Below are 16,427 nucleotides of genomic sequence, written 5' to 3' on the forward strand. Positions count from 1 at the left end.
AATGGAATTTGAACATATTTATTTCACCTGGCATATATTTACTGAGCACTTGTACATGCCATTCACTGTAAAAACGCTGAGAGAACTGTGAATAAACTCGACCTTCATGGTGCTCATGGTCAGGGCCAGCCCATAGACACGTGAAAGATCACTGAAAACCAGAGGCACAAGCTCTACATTTGGGAGAAGTACAGAGGGATCAAGAAGCACAGAGGAGGGCTTCCCCGGTGGCGCAGTGGTTGAGAATCCGCCTGCCGATGCAGGGGACGCGGGTTCGTGCCCCGGTCCGGGAAGATCCCACATGCCGCGGAGCGGCTGGGCCCGTGAGCCATGGCCACTGAGCCTGCGCGTCCGGAGCCTGTGCTCCGCAAAGGGAGAGGCCACAGCGGTGAGAGGCCCGCGTACCGCAAAAAAAAAAAAAAAAAAAAAAAGAAGCACAGAGGAAAGACTCCCAATACAGCAGAGGGTAAGGATTCGTCTTTCAAAGAACTTCTCTTGCCCGGCAGAGCTAGAAGTGCTGGAGAGAGAAAGAAGAACTAGACACTGCCTCTGTCCTCAGTGCTTGTGCCATTTGGGGAGGAGAGCGTGATGATATCCCAGTTCTCATACAGTATATAATAAGCATGATAATAGAAATATAGACCAAGAGCCAGGTGGCACAGGGGCAGGCACCATGACTGGAGGCAGGACCTCTGGGATTAATCTTTTTGGAACTCTGGGATTGTTTTGTAACTTGTTATTTTAGATTGGAGTACAGTTGATTAACAATGTTGTGTTAGTTTCGGGTGTACAACAAAGTGATTCAGTTATACATATAGATGTGCCTATTCTTTTTCAAATTCTTTTCCCACTTAGGTTGTTACAGAATATTGAGCAGAGTTCCCTGTGCTGTACAGTAGTTTGGAGGCAGGACATCTGGGAAAGAACTCACTCAGGTGTTGATATCTTAATCTGGGTCTTAAAATATACTAGTAAGGGTGATCCAGAAACAGGAGAGAAATGAGAGGCTTTTAGAACAAGTGCAAGGACTTTTAGGTGAGACAGAATGTAGTAGAATCCCCGGATCCTTGAGTTATTGCTACCCATTAGGCTAAAACAAAGGTGCTTTCCTTTGTCTACAATTTCATTGCTGCAGATTGCTTAGCAGAAGGCCATTTAATGGACCTCTAAACTTAAGGCATTCATGAATTAAAGCACAAAATTTCTGCAATGGCCAGAAGAACCACTGCCTCCTTATGCCAGCATTATTAACAGCACCAGTACCTGCAGCTCAGGCCAGCTGGAGGGTCGGGTGTTGGTTGCTGCCGAGGTAATACTCAGCAACTGATGCCCTGCCACAAGTGGGTTTTTCCACGTTCCACAAACAAAATCTTAATGTTCCATCAGAATCTAATGAGAATTACAGTCATTAGTTAAATATAAGAACCATTAGGTAAGGGGCAGAAGGGACAGCACACAATCCATCAATTTGGTGAATGTTGTCAGATGGTTTCTGGATGCAGGGCAGCTGTGCATCCAGGTAGACAGGGAGAATATTTACGTCCTGTGCCTTATGTACTTGTTTCTGTAATCTAAGGGTGTTATAGCAAGCTGCTATTTAAAAAAAAGGGGTTAAGAGGTGAAAATGTTTTGAAATCTGTTGGGCTGCACCCCACAGGCCTCCAAGGCCTGTGCTTGACGAGCTTCACGACGGAAGAAAGAGCCTGGAGTCAGCAACACAGACATCAGTGGTTTAACAGATGGGGGAGCTTACATGTCTGAAGCAAGGTCCAGAAGCGACCCCCTAGCGTGTGTTGTAGACGGTGGGCAGGAGATGGTGGCAGTCTTCACTCCCGGGGGCGGGGGGGCAGGGGGAGGCGGGAAGGAGAGATTACCAGTTAGAGGGGAATTGACATCAGGTGGGCTCATTAGTTACCAGGGAAACCAGCAGCGGGGCTCACCGCTCACCGCCCCTTTGGTAAGAACAGTCACCAGCTGGGGCCCGGGGCGAGTAGTAGGAAGGTCAGTCTTGTGTGTAAGGTACAGGCAAAGCAGGCACTGGTCAGGCAGGGGATGTACAGAGAGCAAGAGAGCAGTCATCTTGAGTGGCCTGACCATACAGTATCCATTAGTGAATTAAAGGGAAGTATTTTAAAATGTAAATAAATATAACATGATCACTTTGTATCTAGACTAGTGGTTCTCAAAGTAAGGTCCCTGAACCATTAGCACTGACATTACCTGAGAACTTAATAGACCTGCATGGGGCCCTCCGCACATCTACTGAATTAGAAACTCTGGGGATGGCGCCCAGCAGTCTTGTTTTAACCAGCTCTCCAGGGCATTCTGATGCAGGCTCAAGTTTGAGAACCTCGGAACCAGAGCGCTGCTACTCAAGGGCTAGCGTGGTCAGCATCGATTGAGAGCTTTGTTAAAAATGCAAATTCTTGGACCCCACTGTAAGCCTACTAAATCAGAATCTTTGGGAGTGAGGCCAAGGACATTACTTTCACAAGTTCGCCACGTGATTCTTATTCATGTCAAAACAGGAGGCGCTGACCCATTGGTTCTCAGCCTTAATTGCATATCTGAATCACATGGGGACATCTTTTAAATATTCCATGCCCAGGTCACACAGCAGACCAATTAAGTCAGAATGTTCGGAGGTGCGATCTAGGTGTTTTTCAAAGCAGCTAAGGTTGAGCTACACTTCAGTAGAAGTAAAGCGATTAAGGTGTTTGGGAGTAAGTTAAAGACCTTAGCCAAACCACAAGAGTGTGAAGAACCACCACCTCCCCAAAAGGAAAACGTAAGTCAGATATTCTGTCCCTTGTGCTTCAGTATTCTTATTTGAGTTATTTTGAGTACGCATAGTCATATTAATAATAGAGTTTTAATACTAATTGATCATGTTGTAATTTGCCTTTCAATTAAGTGGATGTAAATTTCTCTTCCTGGCCTCCAGAACTCTTTAATATGTTGCCCAAGTAGAACCTTTCCGAACATTCTGTCAACACTCCTCACCTTGCCTCTTGACGCTTGGTTGTGCTGCCGATTTCCGGCACGCTAGAAGTACACATTATCACTCCATGAACCTTTCTTTCGGGGGATTCCTTCCCCTGAGATCCTATTCCTGCCCCCCTTCATTTAGGGAGTGCCTACTCCTTCCTTAAGGCAGTAGTTCTCAGCCTTGATTACACAGTGTATTATATGGGGAGCTTGGAAAAATACTAATGCCTAAAGGCCATTTTCAGAAGTTCTGCTGTTCTGTGATGAAGCCAGGGCTTAGGGATTTTTTAAAAGTCCTCCAGGGTGATTTTAATGGACAGTGAGTATTAGAAACACTGCTTTAAGGGCAAGCTCAAAGGCTACTCCAAAAAATGTGTTAATGCTGTTCAGCTGTCATAAATTGACCCATCCCTGAGTCCCTGGTAAATAGTCGGCAGCATCCCACTTAACAACCAATGTGTATCTATGTGTGTATGTGTGTGTGTATGTATAGATAGAAAATATATATTTAGTCTGTTAATTGTGTCGGTGTATTCATTTGTAATCAAAATCTAAATTCCTTAAGGTCTGAGGCCCAGTCACATTCTTCTATCCCAAGTAGTGGCTGAAACAGTTGTTTACTGATAAGGATTTCTGGTGGCTTGATTTTTAATATGATTTGATACCTGGGATCATATACCATAGAAGTGGAAGAGATCTATGAGATCACCCAGGATTCTACATATATTACAGTAATAAGTACCCTATTGAATACTTAGTATGTATCAGATTCTGACTGGCTTTTAATAATCACATCAGTCCTTGGAGGTGCAAGGTGAGGATGTTCATTGCTTAGCAGATGAGAAAATTGTGCTGTATAGAGGTTAAGCAACTGCTCTGTGGTCCTGGTATGTGACACCTAAAGGCGGCATAGTTCTGGGATTAAAATGAATCTACTACAGTTGTACTGAAAGGTCCATATTTGCCTTATATCCCTAATTTGGAGAATGCCCATCAGGTCAATTTCCAGTGCTTGGATTCCTGGATATGTAGAGTTATTCTGAAAACACTAAACAAACTTAAAATCTGTTATGTATCCTACACTTAAAGTATTAGGTAAATTAATCTGTATTTTTAAGGAGGAAGAGTCCTGTGTGGGGTCTAATCGAAAATAAAGTGAGGGCTTCCCTGGTGGCGCAGTGGTTGAGAGTCTGCCTGCTGATGTAGGGGACACGGGTTCGTGCCCCGGTCTGGGAGGATCCCACATGCCGCCGAGCGGCTGGGCCCGTGAGCCATGGCCGCTGAGCCTGCGCGTCCAGAGCCTGTGCTCTGCAACGGGAGAGGCCACAACAGTGAGAGGCCCGCATACAGAAAAAAAATAAAATAAAATAAAGTGACACTTTATTTAAGTTAAGGAACATGATAATATCCAGTGACCAATGTGGAACAGTGATATAAAGCTTCTTAAATAATACAAATCAAAATTTACTCTTTAACTGCTTTTTAAAAATAGCAGTTAAAATGTCTAAAATATCAGAACTTTGCATTAGGAAGCACTCTGAAAATAGGAAGACTGATATGCACTATGATTTCCATGTAGATTAACTGAACTTGCAAATGATTTTATAAAATATATTTATAGAAACCAAGAGATATTCAAATTAGATATTTGTCAGAATAAATTGTGTATGTCCAAATACCTACTGAGAAGTAAATGTGTTCTTTTTCTTTCAATTGTCTGTGATTTCCTGTCTATCTCTTAAGAAAATGTCCTCAGTGTGATTTGTTTCCAGTTAAACATTCTTAAGACATGTAAATATGGTAACTTCCAGTTCTCTTATTTCTGTTTACCTCACCGCCATTCTAATCTAGATATGGTCAATCTCTTATCTTTTCTGTATCTCATATAGGCATCAGTATCCACAATAATTTGGTGAGCTTGAGTCAATAATAACAAGAGTGATGTTTTCAGAAATCAGCAGTCATTCATTTAGTGAATATTCATTGGCCACCAACTGGGAGCAAAATACTAGCTAGGCAATGTGGGGTACACAAAAATGTTTTAATATGGCTTATGCTCTCTAAGAGCTTAGACCTATTAGACAAGGTAAGGCACATTCATAAATAACTATAGTATGGGGGGGGGAGGCCCTAGAATGTACAGTTTAAGTACAATTTAAACCTATAAAAAGAGATTCATTTTCTGCCAGATAAATCAAGGAAGGCTTCATGGAGAAACAAACATCTGAGGATACAAATGCAGTACCAACAGGATCAGGCCAATGTTGGGGAGGAATGAATGCCATTCCACATTGAAAAAGAGATACTCAGGGTAAATATGTAGAGCAGTAGGAAAACCAGCCAGTGGAAATAGACCCAATTTACAATGCCTGCCTGCCTGCCTGCCTGTAGTGCTTTCTAAATACGGTGACTGTAAGTTGCAATTTGCTCAGAACAGTACTAGCTTATGCTTGTTTGCCTTGTGTAATTATTTATCATGCCCTCTTCGGCTCTCAGAAGTGCCCTGGTTTGGATGATAAATTTAATTATCATTCTGTGTCTAAGAGAACCACCCTGCGTCCAGTTCCCTTAAAAGGATGGGTTCGGTTTGGGCCCCTCCTAACTCTGCCCACCCCTTAGTTGATGAAACCCAGAACTAGGCATCAAAAGATAAGTTACACAATCAGATCTCTATCTTTTTGTAGAAATGGGAAACCCAAGAATCTTACAACAGTTTCAGAAGTATATAGCTTTTATTACGTGACAGATTGTAGCCATGAAAGCTGTATACAAGTCAAAATTATGAGGGAGCAGTCACTGAAAGAGCTGTAGCAGCCAGATAGTTGCAGAACCAAATGAGACAGACAGACACCTCGGGGTAGCTGAGGCACAATGATGGAAGAGAACTGCGGTGAAATTGCCTGAACTTCTAGTAGTAAAGATTGCTACTGACACCTGGAAGGTAGGACCACCTCCATCCCCATTCTCTGTGATGCCCAGCCTTACGGGCTGCTGCTGTTGCTGAATGCTCCTGAGAGTCGCCTATTGTTTTCACCTAACGTCTTATACCAATCCCTTCTGTCTTTCTATCCCTCCAAGCTAGCTCAGATAAGCTCTGGGGTCCATGCTTCTGGTGAAAGACAAGGCGAAAGAGGTGAAGGCAGAGGGTCGTGTTAGCAGCATGTTGCATCATTTCAGGGAAGACACCAGGGTGTATCAGAGTACTATCTGAGGAACAGGAATGGAAAGGAGAGAAGATAACAGAAGTGGGATGTATGAGGCTTGGCAACTGGTTACATTTGAGGGATAAAATGAAATAAGAAGCCAAAGATGATTCAGAATATTCTTATTTTTCATCAGCTAAGAAGACAGTAGTGCCATGAATAACAAATGGTTCCAAATATCATCGTCACCATTATCATTAAGGAAAGTGCTCTAAATAGTTATGAGAAGGGTGTTTAATAGAGGCAGTTAACTCCATAGGTGATGGAAGGCCTGAGAAGCCAAAAAGAAATGATAAAACAACGTAGGGATTAGCAATAGCAGGAAGCTTCTCCCATTTCCACGGCTGAGGGTTTAAGCACCAGGTGATGTTACTAGATTTCACAAGTCAAGGTCATCTGGTGGGAGTTAGAATCAGCTGGCAACTGGCAGGAGCTGCAGAAACAGAGGAGGACGTGTCCCGCAAGATGTTAGGATGCTGGAACACCAGAGGAGATTCAGCCACTGCCAGAAAATACCCTCCAGAGCAGGGAGAGGGAGAAATATCCTGAATTCTCCCTTTTTCCTCCAGTAGTCCCTCACATTTGCCAAATTTACCCAGAAGTTAATTGGCAAATGAGTCGGGGAAATGTGGTTTGTAGGAGGACCTGAAATGGATCTTAAGGGACAATGGTAATGGCTGATACAACATCTGAGCTTTGTGAGGCAAGAGTGAAAAGCAGAAATAATACAGCGTTTATCTGGAATGTTTCACACACACAGATGCAAAAGAAAAAAGAGAAAGAAATGTGCTTGCTCAATGAGCCATTTCTTACTGGCCCTGTAGGTGGCTGTCCTTTGAATAAGATTTGTGGACCAAACATGGAGGGCTACACATGTCACTGTCATGTAGTCACAACAGAAATACCAGACAGGAATGAATACTGACTTGCTCTGTCACCGTCATCAACTATTTGTTGTAAACCAATGATCTTCCATGTAAACGTCTGCCAAACTGCCAGCAGCATTAGGACTAATTTTGTAGATGAGTGCGATGGATTCCCCCACTAATACTCAGAAATTTATTTCAAGCAAAGAGTGCCTACATAGCTTTTGTGTATTGCCAGCATGGACAGAACCAGTTTACGTTTATTTAGCTGTTCACAGAGACTATAACTATGAATAAGACAGTCCTTGCCCTACAAAGAGCTCTTAGGAGAGTTACCCAAATAAGCGAGTAATTATGATCATACATTGAGATAATATTACCATGGTGATAACCACTGAGTGATAGCTGAACACATGTAAGAGGCACCGTAGTCTAACCTGAGGGTATCAGAGACTGTTTTCAAGGATATAGCATCTGAGTTGGAGTTAGCTCCAGGACGACGTGTATTTCTGGGAGGGAAGTATTTCAAGCCAAGAGAGTGGTTACGCAGGGACCCAGAAAGCCTGAATTGTTCAGATGACTTTAAGTATTTCAGGTATAGAGGAGACAGAAGAGACCACAGTAAGCCTAGGCCAGATAACAAGGATCTGAACCAGTGGTATGTTGGTAAATGTTTAACAGCTGGCTCTTGGGAGAGAGAGGATCTTACTTACAGCATTTGACAAATTCTGTGGCTCAAATATGCCAGCACGGGCAATTTTGAGCTACCAATGTGATGTCATTGAGTCTAGAGCTGGGAAGAGATGGGCAGTATAACACAGCATTATATAGTTATTTCCATCGTAGGTACAATAGATATAATATTCAAATATGTGAGCTTCATTTTACCAAATACTTGTGATATTCATTCATTTATCCATTCATTCATTTAAAAATGTTTTTGAACCTCTACTCTGTGTCAGGCATGGTTCTAGTTGCTGGGAGTACAGTGTGGGATAAAAAAGTAGAAAAACATCTTTGTACTTACTGAGCTAAAGCAAACATTATTATTGTGCCCATTTTACAGCTGAGAAATTGAGGCACGTGAAGATTAAGTAGCATGGTTAAGATCACACCATTAGTATGTGGAAAAACCAAAGGAGGAAATCAGCCCCCTGATTCTAAAGCCAGCAGGCCATTTCCACTATATTACACTACCAACAGTTGAGCTGGTTTTTATCAGAGCTTTTCTATTTTTATTGCCATGTGGTTGGATAAGTAAAATAAATTTCTGTGACCTTTCAGATAAATTTGGGTCATTTGTCTTGGAAGCTTATGAGGTGTAAACTTTAAAATACTGCAATTAATAATGATTATAATACCCTGGAAAGCTGTAGCAACTTCTTTCGAAGAACTCCTTGGAGCCTCCAAATGTAGAAAACTAAGTCTGTCAAGTGAATGAGTTATTATCTGAGAGTAAGAAAGATAGACTTTTAAAATTGCATTAATTGCATTAACCCTTTCAGGCCCGTAGACTCCTATTTTTCTTTCTCCCAAAGAAAACTCTTAATTTCTTTCAGTTTTCTCTAGAGAATAATAAACTCACTTTCATTGCGTATATAGTCAACAGAAGTAATTCAATCATGAAGGAACTTTTTAACATTTAAAAACAATAAATTGAAACATATGCATAGATTCCAGTGATTTAAGAATGTATATTGCTTCTTTGCCCCATGTCTCATAAAAGAAATTATAATGAAGTTGTGTGCTATAAAAAAAAAAAAAAAAAGGCACTGACTGTAACGGAGGTACTTAAGTAGTTCTCTAAATCTATGACTTTTTGTTTGCCAGACACCCCCCAACAATAACAGCCAAAGCTTTGACTAACTTCCCAGATTCTTATCCTTTAGACACTTTTGATCTCTTCTTATGCCTTTCCTGCCATGTGCAGTCTTGATATCTCTTCCTTCCACTCATTATTTTCCACTTGCACTGTTCCTATCTGTATCTCAGAATTGATCATCTCGTGCTTAATGATTGGGTTAGCCTCCCAACCTCCTCCTTTCCAATCTGACTATACCACTATTTTATTAAGCTTCCTGAGATACATATCAGGTTCATTGCATAGGTTACCAGCCCCCAAAATATCAATGGCTTTTCATCCCTCAGAGACTCGAGTTCACCCACATATTCTGATTTTCACTTTGTGGGTTCAAGCAGACCTTCCAACTTTTGCACTTGTAGTTCCTTAGAAGAACCTTCTGTTTCCATCCTCATGCTTCATGTCCTCCTGCCTTTTCCCTTACATGGACTCTGATGCCTTTCCTTTCATTTAATCCTCCAAGTTTAGCTCAAAACATCACTCCTCTGTGAACACTTGTCTGATTTTTGTCCTCCTCTGATTTCCTGTAGCACTTACTTTTCTTACATCGCTTTGGGACTTAATTTTTTTAAACTGTAGACTTAATTATGCTTTTGTTTCTTATTCACACCAACACTTTCAAGTCTGTTCATCGTGTTCTACAACCACATTGTAAGGTCCTTTAGGTCAGAGAGGGGAAGAGCACAGTTTAAATCCACACATGCTGTGTAAGTTCAGTTAAGTTCTTTAACTTCTGTGACCCTCACCTGCCTCATCTGTAAAGTAGGACATCACTGCTTATCTTACAGGGTTGTTTTTGGAATTAAATAAAGGTGTGTATAAAACAAAAAGGATTAACAGTGTTTGGATGTAGCAGATACTCAGTAAATGCTAATCATTATTTTCTCTCTCTTCAAAGCTCCACAATTCTATATTCATATTACTCTCCTTGTGTTCTTTGTACAATTGCTTTGTATGTCAACTCCTGTCACCTACTCTCATTTCTAATTACTCTTTGTGGGAACGGAATGCGTTAGAGGAGAGAACATCTATGTTCACCTACTTCTCAGAGGTGCAAGCTGCTCTGATTACTCAAGGTGTATCTTTGCCCATAGTCACGTCCAAGTGCACCATGCCCGTATGCTCTCAATTGGGCAGGAGCAAATGGTTCTGAGCCAGAGCAACGGCCTAACTCCAGATATTGACACGTAATTTGGCATTTGTTCTTGGTGAGTGCTATGTTAATATACGTCAAAATAACATCATCATATTAGACAACAAGTAAAAGAAAAATTCTTCAGTAGTTTTAATATTTAAGTTAACATAACCTCTGTGTTTTTATCATTCATGCAGATTCAGGACTTCACTGTTAGCCAAGTATTGAGGGATCCTGTTCTTAAATTTTGAGGTTGACAATGTTAAAATTTCAAGAGTGAGGTGTTTTCATCATCTATAATGGGTGACTACACAATCACTGGAAAATAGATCATTGGCTTAAAAAGTGATTTCTCCCTGCCCCCTGTCCTGCCATGTCTTCTGCCTCTAATCTTTACCATTAGTCAATCTGTAAAGTCCACCAGCATTTGGCATCCTTTGCGAAAATTCACACATGCCTGAGTAATGAATGAACGCTGAAAACAAACTTTTAAAAGACTTAACAGGGCTTCTCCAGTGGCGCAGTGGTTGAGAGTCCGCCTGCCGATGCAGGGGAAGCGGGTTCGTGCCCCGGTCCGGGAAGATCCCATGTGCCGCGGAGCGGCTGGGCCCGTGAGTCGTGGCCGCTGAGCCTGCGCGTCCGGAGCCTGTGCTCCACAACGGGAGAGGCCACAGCAGTGACAGGCTCGCGTACCGCAGGAAAAAAAAAAAAGACTTAACAATTTAGGATAACAACAACCGTACTCCCTGTATTAGTTTCCTAGGGCTACCGTGACAAATTACCACAAACTGGGTCACTTAATGGAAATTTATTCTCTCACAGTTCTCAATGTGAGGAGTCCAAGATCAAGATCAACAGACCCTCTGAAGGCGCTAGGAAAGAATCCTTTGCATCTTCCATTTTCTAGTAGCCCCAGGCATTCCTTGGTTTGTGGCAGCATAAGTCCAATATCTCCCTCCTGCTTCACATGGCCATCTTCTTTGTGTGTCTCCCTGTGTCTTCTCCTCTTCTTTTTTAACTTTTTATTTTATATTGGAGTATAGACGATTAACAATGTTGTGTTAGTTTCAGGTGTACAGCAAAGTAATTCAGTTTTGCATATACATGTATCTATTCATTTTCAAATTCTTCTTATAAGGCCCCCAGTCATGGGATTTCGGGTTCACCCTAAATCCAGGATGATTTCGTCTCTATGACTTTAATTATATTTACAAAGACCCTGTTTACAAATAAGGTAACATTCTGAGGTTCCAGATAGATGTGAATTTGGGTGGGATTCACCTCACTATGCTCCCCTTGTCAATTATGGAGACCGTACTAGTAAAAACTTCGGATAAATTAGTGAAGGGAGAATTCATATTTATACATTACTAAAAATTTCACCACAAGCACTTAAACAAAAGACTCTATAAAACATTTACTTGCTTGATTAAAACTGAAAATGTGATATTTGGTTTTATGTTCATTATTATTTTTAGACTTGGAATATTTTATGTAAAAATTCTGTAACTGAAGAAACATACTTCTTAATTTCCTAGCATTTATTTTCTTATTTTTTATCTCCACACTGCTTAATAAACATTTGAGGGGAAATCATTTAGACCAGAATTCATCTTGGTAGTACCATACTGCCAGCTTCAGGAAATAACCATGGAAACAAAATCCTCTCAGAAAAGTGCCCCCCACACAAAATATTGCTGTTATATATTTGTTAGGAGATGGCAGAGAGGGACAGATACTATTACATAGATATGGTGAAGAGCTATCTAGCCGCCTTTAAACTTACATCTTTGAGAACTGGGCTTATTATATCTGGAAAAGTTATCCAAGACTCATATGCTTTCATTGAAAATCGAACCACCCCTGCCCCTTACCCGAAATCCAAGGTTTATTGGAAGATTTAGGTAATCAAAATCATCAGAATGTTTGAAGTCTGGCACATCCACCACTTTGTAAAATAGACAGGAAATAGCTGGTTGGAAAACTAGAGTACCACGCATGTGTGTATTTTATTTAATACCATTTAACAGTGATCCTACATATTATCATGTCAAATGGAGCAATTAGTCACAAAGTTTGAAAATGATACTGGACATCAAATATTGTTTCCACAAGAATGCCCTGTTAGTGATTTAAAACAATGATGTTTGATATTATAAAAAGTAAAAGGTGCTAGTACTCCTAATTTCTAATCTTGACCCAGCTCTTTTATCAATCTACCCCATGGCCATCACCAACCAGTGAGCAATCCCCAGTAGTTAGGGGATGTGTCCTTGAATAAGTGGCATCAAGATTTCTTCACGTTTCAGGGCAACAAGAGCAGTGCTAAATCCTAGCCTGTTGTTCAATTCTCCATCCTCATTATCCTAATAACACATCCATCCCAAGAAAGAATTCATCAAGACCAGAGGATGAATACATATAATTGTTGTGGAGTACAGTATTTAAAATGAAGCTGCTTTTGGCCTGTGTGGTCTCAGTGGGTACAGGCAAAATTCAGCATGCTGGCTCACCTCACACCAAGTTTAATAAAGGGTGTCCTATAAAAAGCTAATTTCTTGCTACTAAATTGCTTTTTAAGTAATGCTCGCTGTTGCAAGAGACCCTTTCATAACACTGACTCGGGGTGTCCTGTTTGAAAGGCTAGATGTGCTTTGTGAGAGAAGGTAGGATCCAGGTGGAGTTCTTCTCCTTATGGGATGACAATGTATATAACTAATATTGTTCTTTGAGACAAGTTTGCGTGCAGTTGCTGGTATGGTACTGTTCAGCAGCCTGCTGCAGATAAGAATGAATGATGATGCCCTAGATTTTAATGGAACTTTTAGAGTGCATGCAGCAGTGGGGTGCAGTCTTCAGCAAAGAAAAACGAGCTGACTTGCAGGCATGAGAGGTCATCAAGAAAGATAAAGAAATAGGACATCCACTCTAGGCTAGGCAAGGCTTTTTAGAGGATATGGAAATGAGCAAGAACCAATTTAATTTTTATAATGCCACTCCATTTAACTTTAAAATACAAGGTCAAAGTACTGTGTTTTTCATAATGATTAAAGATTTGGAATGCTCTTTCTGTTGAACCCTCCCACATTTGTTTGGCAGAAAAGGAATGTGACAAGGAATAAAACTGGGATCAGAAAACAACAGAAACATGTTCTGTCAACTGTCCAACACAGGTTTAAATGAAAAGAACAAAAAATTCTGATGGACACATTCATCCCTAACTTGACAGAGGGATTTATTTTCCTAAGGTCCTACTCTTTAAAGTTAGTTTGATCTCAGTATTGTAACATATCCCTTTTTTTAAATGCATGAATGAGGTCAATTGAGAAACACATATCCATGGAGCAAACAGTAGAGTCCTTCTGGCTGAAGTTTGTTTTAACCCATCATCTAGTAAACTATTCATCCTTAAATGTGTTGAGAGAGATACGGATACTATGAAATGATTGTAGTTTGCATCTTGTTGGTTTTGTTAGTTTCATGCCCCTAATTCTCAACATGTAATATCTCTGATATATATAGTTAACATATTTTAGGAATAAAAACAAAAGTACTTTAATCATATTTCTAGGTAGTGTTTCTGGATGTAGAGAGCAGGGGTAACTGTGGTATTGCACAAAAGATTTTGAACTTGAAATTAGAAGATGTCTTTTCCAGAAACTAGGTGTGTGACCTTAAATAAGCTACTTAATTTCCTGAATCTTAGTTTGTTTTAGCTTTCTCTGTAAAATGAAGTGCCTACCTATGTCTCAGGGTTACTGACAAAATTAAATAATTAATAAGAAATGTATAGACTGAAAAGTGCTATATGAGTTTAAAGCATTGCCATTATTTTCTCTCTCTAGAATTTTGACCTTACTTACGTTAGAGAATGTCTGAATCTAGAAAATTTAACCTATGAGCAGCATCTGGCTTTAAGAGAAGTATGTTCATATCTTTATTCAAAATACTTATCGTACATATATACCAAAACATAAGGTTTTTTTCAAATACACTGTGTGTTTTTAAGGATTTAGTATGGGCAAAAGGAAATTTTATCAGCTATGTTAAAGGGAAAAGCATCTAAAGAAATGAAGATAATGAGAGAGAACTGAGTTGATCTAAGTATAGAACTTCAAAATGTAAGCAAATGTGAGGTCAACTGATGGCATTTTTTTCTCACAAAATAGTTAAGATTACTGAAAAAGTGTTTAGGTAGACAAGATAGAGAATCCCAAATTCTATGTTTCTTCAAGTCTAAGGTTCACCATTATCCATTCAGCAATTTTTTTATCACCCACTTATTATACAAAAAGCACTGGAATAAGTATTGAGAAGGAAGTAAGACAGTGCTTTAAAAGCTGTCTGGAGTAGGCAGAGTGAAGTTTTGCTTTGAAGAGCCCATATTTTCCAGCACTGTCCATTATAACATTAAAATAGTTTGCTGAAATCCTTACCCTGTGGGTATATCTGCCTGGGGTGCTAAAATTGTTTAAAAACTTTATGGTTCGGTGATTTTTACTTAGTCATATAACAGTAGCTTTAGAGATGGCAGAGACATTAGGTGTCATGTATTTCAAACACTTCACCTAATAGACAAAGACATTGAGCTCCATTTCTGAAATTCAGTAGATAGGTAATAGCAGAGCTAAATCACGAACCTCTTGGGGTTAGAGTTTTTGTTTATGCATGCCTTTGCTTGGGAATTAAAAACAGTGCCTGTTTGCTGAGTTAAACTGCAATTTTTCTTTGGGGGAAAAAACAACCATAAAAATAGACTTAACTTCCAAACTATGGGTCATAACAAACTAAAATAATTTCTGTAAAAATAGTCTAAAGCTTTCTATAGAGCCAGGAAGCCTTCATGAAAAGGAGAATAAACAATGTATTGGGCTTCCCTGGTGGTGCAGTGGTTGAGAATCCGCCTGCCGATGCAGGGGACACGGGTTCGTGCCCCGGTCCGGGAGGATCCCACGTGCCGCGGAGCGGCTGGGCCCGTGAGCCGTGGCCACTGGGCCTGCGCGTCCAGAGCCTGTGCTCCGCAACGGGAGAGGCCACAACAGTGAGAGGCCCGCGTACCGGAGGAAAAAAAAAAAAAAAAAAAAAAAGTTTTACGGGCTTTCCATATATATGGAGAAAGCTAAATGAATAGTTACAAGAGCAAATTTTAATGTAGTAAAAACAATAATACTAGTAATAGTAAAGCTGTCACTTTTTAATTGCCTATTATGGACATATTGACTCATTCCATCCTCACTTTAAATCACATATAGGACAGGTTACCTCTCCAATGAAAGGTCAATGAATGGAAGGTAAATGCATGAGCAAACTAAATTTAGGTGTATTATGTCTACCACATGGACTGTTTTTATCTACAGGACTACAGCTCAGTCCTTCATGGAAGACAAACAAAACTGTCATCCTTATTCTAAAACAACTAAGGCCCCAGACATACCTGTGCTGCTTATAGCCTGCAATGTGAAATAAAGGACATACGTTTTTATCGTGGATTTAACAAAGTAAAATATTTTGTTTAAAATTTTGAGATTGAGAAGTTTGATTAACCTGAGAGTTTCTGCTGGTAGGTATAAAGATGATTTGTTACCTCCCACAACCTTGATGAAGGAAAATTAGTGTTTCTTCCAGCCCTAGAAGGTGGATGACCATGAAGGGCCCCATTCTTTTGGGAAGACATTTTAGCCCCTCATTGCCTTTTTAATAGTTTACTTCATAGTCACCAAAAAAAGTAGATGGGCTTATTTTTGCAGACCCTTTTAAGGATAATTTATTCTGATTGGCAGAGGCATACCTTTTAGTGCATACATAGTTCCCTTCCTGCCCTCTATGATAAACATCAGCACAGAGAACAAACACGAAGTAATGACATTGAATTAAAAGACATCAGAGAGGCAACAGTGACAGGCAGTTATTAAAGTAAAAGGACAATGTATACAAATGTGACTTGCATCCTGCTCTGAAGATTAACAGGCAGGGTCAGACTTCAGCCATCATGGTGGGCAGGAGCTTCTTCAAGTGGAAATCCCCCGTCAAAGTTCTGCTGCACCCAGAAAAGAACAGCTTGCAGAAACCTTGTCATTCCTTGTACGTGCCAAACTGCGGCCATAGTTTCTCGCGAGGTTTAGTTTCCAGAGAATGAGACCAAGAAATCATGATCTGAATTCCTAATTAATGCTTAGAATTTCTCAGAATGATAGGTGCATGACAGTCTTCACTTTCGTGCAGTGGGGCAATAGGAATTGATCGCACATATTTTTAAGCCACTCCTTTAGATTTATATTATATCAATGAAACCATGTCAGACTAGCTGTGTATTTGTACTTCACAAGTAGCTACTCAGTAAATAGGGGATTAAATCATCCAAAGTGACTTTTTCC

General features: G+C 40.3%; 1 protein-coding gene across 18 annotated transcripts in view; it reads left to right on the forward strand.

Moving 5' to 3' along the window:
* The window catches only part of DMD (dystrophin), a 2,551,447-nt gene that overhangs the window by 1,629,117 nt on the left and 905,903 nt on the right, over positions 1-16,427 (forward strand). Inside the window, exon 1 of one of the 18 annotated variants that reach the window (XM_059051509.2) lies at positions 2,662-2,788. The exons of the other annotated variants lie outside the window; for them this stretch is intronic. The gene's annotated coding sequence lies outside the window, so the exon portion shown is untranslated. Of the gene's footprint in view, positions 1-2,661; positions 2,789-16,427 lie in introns of those variants that run through there. 18 annotated transcript variants of the gene reach the window in all.

The sequence above is a fragment of the Kogia breviceps genome, chromosome X (assembly GCF_026419965.1).
Source record: "Kogia breviceps isolate mKogBre1 chromosome X, mKogBre1 haplotype 1, whole genome shotgun sequence".
Classification (NCBI taxonomy): Eukaryota; Metazoa; Chordata; class Mammalia; order Artiodactyla; family Physeteridae; genus Kogia; species Kogia breviceps.